The sequence below is a fragment of the Manacus candei genome, unplaced genomic scaffold (assembly GCF_025592945.1).
Source record: "Manacus candei isolate 608988 ecotype Guabito, Panama unplaced genomic scaffold, ASM2559294v1 h1tg000076l, whole genome shotgun sequence".
NCBI lineage: Eukaryota > Metazoa > Chordata > Aves > Passeriformes > Pipridae > Manacus > Manacus candei.
This window is the reverse complement of record NW_026138124.1, coordinates 6872920-6880173: the sequence shown is the minus strand read 5'-3', so window position 1 is coordinate 6880173 and position 7254 is coordinate 6872920.

Below are 7254 nucleotides of genomic sequence, written 5' to 3'. Positions count from 1 at the left end.
GGCTCCTACTGCAAAGGCTGGCTTAAGGGCTGATGTTAAAGACCATGTCCACTGATAGGTGGGATATTAATGCCACTTCTTTCTTCAGCTCCCCTAAGTCTGCACTGCTGCATGGACGAGGTTTGAAAACTAAGATATGTTTTTTGAATTATTAATCTCTTTGCAGAAGCTGTACACTTGGAGACAGCATGGAAAATAGGTTAAGGCTCACAATAAGCTGAATGAGTTAAATCAGACTCAGGCAAGTATGCTGACAGCCAGCTACTGTGACTCTTAAGCTTACAGGCCAAGGTATGAAGGGAACTACAGGATCAAGTCAAACAAAATGAACATGTTGGGTTTCACTAGTCTATAAGGAAGGGTCAAATATGGGCTTGCTGGTGGGACCTATTGCCAACATGGAATGACTGACTGAAGCAAAGAAGGACTGACATTACTTCTCCAAATTATAAATTCTGCTTCCCAATCTATCTGAATGGATTAACCTCAAAACATGAGATCCGGAATTTAAAGATTCAGAATTCAGAAGCTATTATGAGTCAAGAGCAGGAATTAGCATTTGAGTTATAAATATGCTCTAACAAACTGACAGGAGTCGGCTTGCTGTTCCTTCCCTTTTTGAAGATGGTGGCATCATACTCGCAATATTTAGAGATACAAACCTAGAAGTGATTTTCACATCCCAGTTGGATGTTAACAGCATGGCTTGTTGGGAGAACACTGCTCTTCATCTAACCAGTGCTACTGTGCAGGAAGCTGTTACGGCAAGGGAGGGTCTTGGTTCTCAGCACAGGGGATGGGGAGTTGTCCAAAGAAAAAGCACTGTGGCAGGACATGAGGCTGTGCCATGTCACCCTGAGCTCCTACACAGGTCCTTTCCCTTATCCAAAAGACAGGCAGGAGAGAGGCAGACACATGCACACTGAATAAACAGGAGCCACTAATATCAGAGAAAGTCTCCAGGCAGTAAGTAATGAAGGCACTAAATAACTGTACCCGCTATTCGGATTTTCTGCCAAACATTAGCCAATTTAAAAGGCAGCAAGAGGCCTTTTACACCGAGAGAATTTCTTTGAGCGCCGACTTAAAAGCTGAAGTTTGGCAGGAAAGTGTCTGAGAAGGATGGGGGAGAGGTAAAAGCCAATTTCACCTGGTAATCTGCTACACTATTTGTGTCCTACCCAGACCACACTTCATGCATTAAGAACACACTGCAGCTCTCCTCCGCGCTGGGGGAGCGGGGAGCTAATGGTTTCTATTACAGGCGTGTGCGGAGGGTGGCTGTGGCATGAACATCTGTCTGCAAAATAGATGTTAGCTTTGGAAACTGCCTAAACACCTTCTTTTCCCCAGCAAACGGGGCCGGCAACGGAGCTTTTTGGGCTCCCTCCCGGCGTGACAGGCGGGGGTGATTGACAGGGCTCGGAGCTGAAAGCCCCGCACGTGCTCCCACTGTAAATAGTAATGCTTAAAAGCCTCAGCCCTAACTGAGTATTTCAGACTTCAACTCAGTTACTCTAATGAGGATTTCCACACACACACACACACATACAAAAAAAAAAAAAAAAAAAGTGTCTACACATTCTCGGTGCAAGGGGAAAAAAAACCAACCAAACAGCAAAATAAACAGCTGGTGAAGTGAAATACGAGGTTAGAGCCCTCTCTGATTCAGGAGAAGATTATTAAAACAGCTATAAAGATGGTGTTGGCATCTCTTGAAATGAGTTTGTTACATTCAGAAGAGGCAGTTACACATGACAAACCATTTTGTGTTTAATTAGAGGGCTCTGTGTGGAACACTTCCAGGCGGAGGAGGGGAGCAGATTGTTACCCAGCATCTCAATTATGGGACAGCGCCTTAACGATTCAACATGCAAATGTTTTTAACTGACCGCAGAGGAAAAAAAGAAAGAGGCAAAAAAAAAAAAAAGAAGAGAGAAGAAGAAGGAGGAAAAAAAAAAAAAAAAGAGCTGTTCAGCAGGGTTAAGGAACAGGAGCTTTCTCCCAGCCTTGAGCAAAGTTGGGCTTTCTTGCCACACACATTAGTGCTCAAGGTTTATTTCTGCCCAAAGAATGGCTTCTACTTGCTGGCTGAAAAAAAACTGTGGGGAAAAATCACAGAGATACCCGTCTGCCCAACCCCAGTTAAAAGCTTTTTATTCTTCCAACCAGGTAAAATAATTCATGGTTCAGGAACAGAGCAGGACCTCAGTATTCGCACCAAAGCTCTGAAAGTAAGCAAGCACAGAAAGGAAATTCTAGCTAATACAAGTTAAATATAGGTTATGTTAGCTGCATTTTACAAGCACTAAGAATGTTATTGGAGAAAGCTGTCATTTTTAATGACAGCACAAGCTCCAATTACCACATAGCTGATACACTTGGGATTTGGAAGTTTTTTTTAAATCACTTGAAATCTAAAAAAACCTTCATTATCAGCCTCTGAGTTGGATGTAAATAACTTCACCTGGTGCTAAGAAGTTTAACATTTCACAGGGCACAAGAACAACTTAAAGCCATTTATAAATGCAGCTTCAGCTTCCTGGCAATCTAAATGCAGTTACTGGCAACTGAAGCAGCGGGAAAGAACAACAAGGCTGGGCAGCCTTGGAGAGGCAGCCAGGGAAGAGGAGCAAGGCTAAGGGAGATGTGTGAGTTACCACCCTGGGGCCAGCCAAAATGGTGTGGATGCAGCACCACTGAACCCTGGAATAAGGCAGGAACACACACCAGGCTGCAGATATCTGTCAGTTCAGGGAGAAGACTAAATCTTGCTGCTAGGCTTAAGAAAGGCCATTTTAGCTTAGAACAAAACCATGTATCACCTTGAGCCTAAACCAGAGCATTTGCTCTCCAAGACGCTTTGAAAATAAAAATGCAGCTATGCTGGTAGGAAACCCTCAGTCTGGTGGAACCTTCCCAGGTCTAGCAAGATGCCCCTTGGATTCCCCGTGCTTTCATCGCTCACCAAGATTAACAAAACCAAATGCAAGTCGAAAAACTCTGCAAACTTGCTAACAGAAAAGCAGAAAGCTCCTTGGAAAACTCTGGCTTCCCAGCTGAAAACAAACAGCACCGCACGCGCTTCAGCCCCAAAATCTAATGCAGGAGGCAGCACAGCTAAATGCTGGAAATTTTCATTCCCCACAGCTAATATGAAAGCCTTACAGTCAGCAAGAAGAAGGGCAGCCTTCTAACTTGTGGCAAGCACAAAGTGGGATTGAATCATTACTTGAAGAACGTGTTTCAGTGTCTATAAATAAAAACCTGCAAGGCTCCTTGCCAGAGAAGCTCAAGTCAATATCGCTTTTCTATATGCGCTGTCAAACTTTACTTTTAGACAGTATATTAATTACATAGTCAATAATTGCGGGTTTCATTAGTGTATTAAATACCTCAATCAATAATATTTATCCTTCTCAGAGTCAGTCTTCACCAAAAACAAAGGGAGGAGTATTTTTTGATCCTGCAGTTCAAAAAGTCAGTGCAGCATAGCAGCAAGGCTTTAATGGAAAACATAAAACACTAGAAACAGACAAAAATCGGATTATTACTCTTATTTTTCAGCCTCTTGTACAATAAGCCATGAGGGAATTCCGAGAGCTAAACTGATGGCAAAAAAAATTAGATTTCTTTCTCTTAATTGCTCAGCGGTGATGTCAGAGTGGACATGACAAATGTTCACATCTTTCATTTCTCCATCAGATAAACCAGCAACCTGGCTCTGCTCTGCCAACTTTCTGAGGATAAACTCTCAGAGCAAAGAACCCATTTGTGGTGCATCCTCTGCAGTGCAGCTTCTGAGGTGCCTTCCTCCTAACCTGGACCACCCCTGGGAAATATATCCCTATGAAAGGTAACAGATTCACACAGGACCTTAACTGAGCTCATCCCAAAGAATATCACATCAGGCAACAGAAAAGGAGATCAAGAGGGTTTCCTTTTTTTTTTTTTTTTGTTTCAAATCTCCCTCTAAGGGGCAAGAGGTTTGGGATAAATTAAAAAAATGCCTTTGCAAGTGTCCTGTTTATTTTAAATAACTTGCAAGAAGAGTTATATACAAGGATGGAAAAAGAAAAGCACAACAAGCAGCCCAGGAAGATTCCCAAAGGCATGCTTTTGGCATGGCATGGAAGCTGAATTTAACAACAAATCAATGCAATATAAACAGGAAAAAACTAAAAACAAACAACACCCTACCCCCCCAAACACAGACACCTAAGTATTCAAATAAAATACACAGAAAAATGCGTAACAGGCCTCATGAAAAATCCATCTGGCAATCCAAACTACTTTTTTTTTTAAATATGCATATGATTGAAATGCAAAAATGTAAACATGAAAAACAGACTTAAACTGAGAGAAGGTTTGTGGGCCTCTTGCATCCTCACAGATAATGTATTAAAGAGAATTTCCACTCCCTGTAATAAGATTACTGATATTTACTGCACTACTCCAATATTTATAATGTGTAATGTGCTGCAGACCACTCCTTTCTGTGAACACAGGCTTTGGAAGTAGGCAGCCCGATCCATTTCATGTTTTCCTAAGCCTTTTATATCAAAGTGATACGAAATTTCTCTTTCTTTCCCATTTAAGTCAAGTTAAGCAGCCCTGAGGGGCAACTCCTCCAGCCAGTGAGGAGGACCATGGTGGTGGAGAAGCCCTATGGGGTGGCCACTCTTCTCCAAAGTGGCCACTTCAAGGTCACTGGGCTAGAAAACAAGAAGGCCAAAGGAAAGGAAAGATGACAAAACAAGACATGGAAGGAAAGCACGTCCTCCTCCCCCCATCAAGATGTTACGCTGCATCTTGGGCAGCAAAAGCAAATATCACCGAGAATTAGGAATCAAAACATCAGACTCATCAACTTCCACACTCACACCCGTTGCACTAAAAGGACAATCCCATCGTGCTGGAACACGGGAGCCCACACACACACACTCATCCAAGCTGCCAGGCATAGCATACACAGCACAAAACAACCAGCTACCAGTCACTCCTGATCCATCCAAGACCACCATTTATGCCTTACCACAGCTCTAAGAATGTATTACTCCTCAAAGTTTTACTTTGGGGAATAAAATAAAAACAACAAAAAAAAACCCCAAAAAATAAAAGCCCCAAACAAACAACAAACCACCTGATGCATCTTAAAAACTAGATCTGACTCAAACAGAATCCCCCCTCCAGGGACTCGTAAGGGTCACTAACAATTAATTTAAAATTCACGCACTGTGGAAACACAGTTCAATCCCACCTGTGGGAATTAAGACAAACAGCAAACTACCTGAACACAGCATGGCAGAGCACGCTCCAGATCTTCCCCCGGCCATGCAGAACTTGATGTTCCAGTGTAATTGCCTTTGCACCTGCCTGCTCGAAACCAGCAGCCTCCCAATTTCATCCTCGCTGTGTACATTTAATTTAAAGCAAAACCTGAGCAGCCACGGGAATCCTCACCTCACAGAGATCTAGTTACGAAGAATTCCAGAATCCTTGGAATTAAGCAAATATACATTCAGCCCAGGTAATGGTTGAAGCCATCCAGCATAACCTGGACAGGAGCAGGAGGAGATTTATGAAGGGAAGGAAGACACAAGCTAGTTTGCCAATAATCCCAATTAGCATTGTGAGTCCACTTAATTAGCACAGTCAAAAGAGCCCAGAGCCTTCTGAAGAGTCCTGTTTTCCATGGCCTGTGCCAGTGGCTGCAGGGATCTACCAGGGTTTGGACGGCGTGGCCACTTGGCAACAAGGTGGGAGGAGAATGGAGACACCTCCACAGCTCCCCTGCCCTCACTCCTCAGCTAAACTCCTTCAGAGCCTCACCTTCCCTTGACCGACAAACTTATTTATTAACCAGTTATCTCCAGCAGTTCTAGCCTATGATCAGGGGAAGGAAGCAAGATAGATGGATATATGCATATATCTTTTATATAAGTGGGAAATCATATGCCCCTCTCAGGATTCATTTTGCTATATTAGCTCTTCTAGGCCCCTCCTAAAAAAGATCCTCATTCTCCTACTCAGTGGTGTAGTCCTCCTCTGTACTCGCCCCAGCTGAGTTTCTTTTTTGCCTCTCTACGTAGCAGGCCAGAGCTGTACATAGCATTCGAGATGAGATCTCACAGCAGAGGCTTATATAATGCTATGGCACTTGTATAGCTACACTAGAAATACCTTGCCTCACATAGCTTGATGTTTTTATCTTATACTAGCTGATTAAAGCATGATTAAAACCCTCCAACTCTTCAGTCACTAATGAGCATCCACTTTACAGCAGAGGGTTGTTTTCTATTAGTCCTCAAATAAATGGCTTTTCACACAAACTGTTTTAAGTTGATTTTCTGTTCCAGTTTTCAAGGTCATTCAGCTGATCCTGTAAGATACCTTAATGCTCTTGAGTATTGATACCTTCCATCTCTAGTGCTCTGGCTTATGGCACAGTAAACCCAGCAATATGGATGTACAGCAATTCCCTCTGGGAGAAGGAGCTGCCCCAGCAGAGCCAGGTGTGCAACACTCAAAACTGCAAAGCCAGCAAACACCTGCCAGCACAAACACTTCCTAGAGTCTACGGGCCCAGGAACTGGAAATAGCCTCAAGGAACATTGTGCACTACCACTTCTTCCCAGTTCCCTAAAACTGGGGAAGGAGGGATAGGAAAGGAGGAGCAGAAATAAAAGACTGGTTACCAGAGTGGAAAGATGGATTATCACCACTAACCTACCATTTGTCAATCCAGAACTGTGCTGAAGACTGTAATTTTCTACTCAATGCTTTATAAGCAAGGTCAGAGGGAACAAATACTTCAATAAAAAAATGCAAGACATCAGCAGAAGAACCCAGTCATGATCCTCAGAATCCAAAAGAGAAGGGGTTGTGTTTGCAATTAATGGGCCCAGAATAATGTGCTTCATGTCCATCAATGGAAATGGCATTTACAGCACTTAAATATCAAGACTTTAGATGACAAACAAGAAATCATGGGGAATAAAGGGCACCAACTGAATACATGAAGAAACAATGCTCTGTGAAGCAAAATAAATAAATAAATTTCAGTTTTGCTACCAGAGACCCACTGCAGCATTGCCTGGATGCTTGGAGCTGTGCAGCAAATGCCAAGCTGTGAGCTGCAGCCAGGGAACACATAATTAATGTGATTAGGAGCACACAGAGCTAGCATGCTCTGCTGACTGAAAAGCCCAGTAGCATAATTACTGTTTTCTGTACTAGCTCTATGTCTGAACA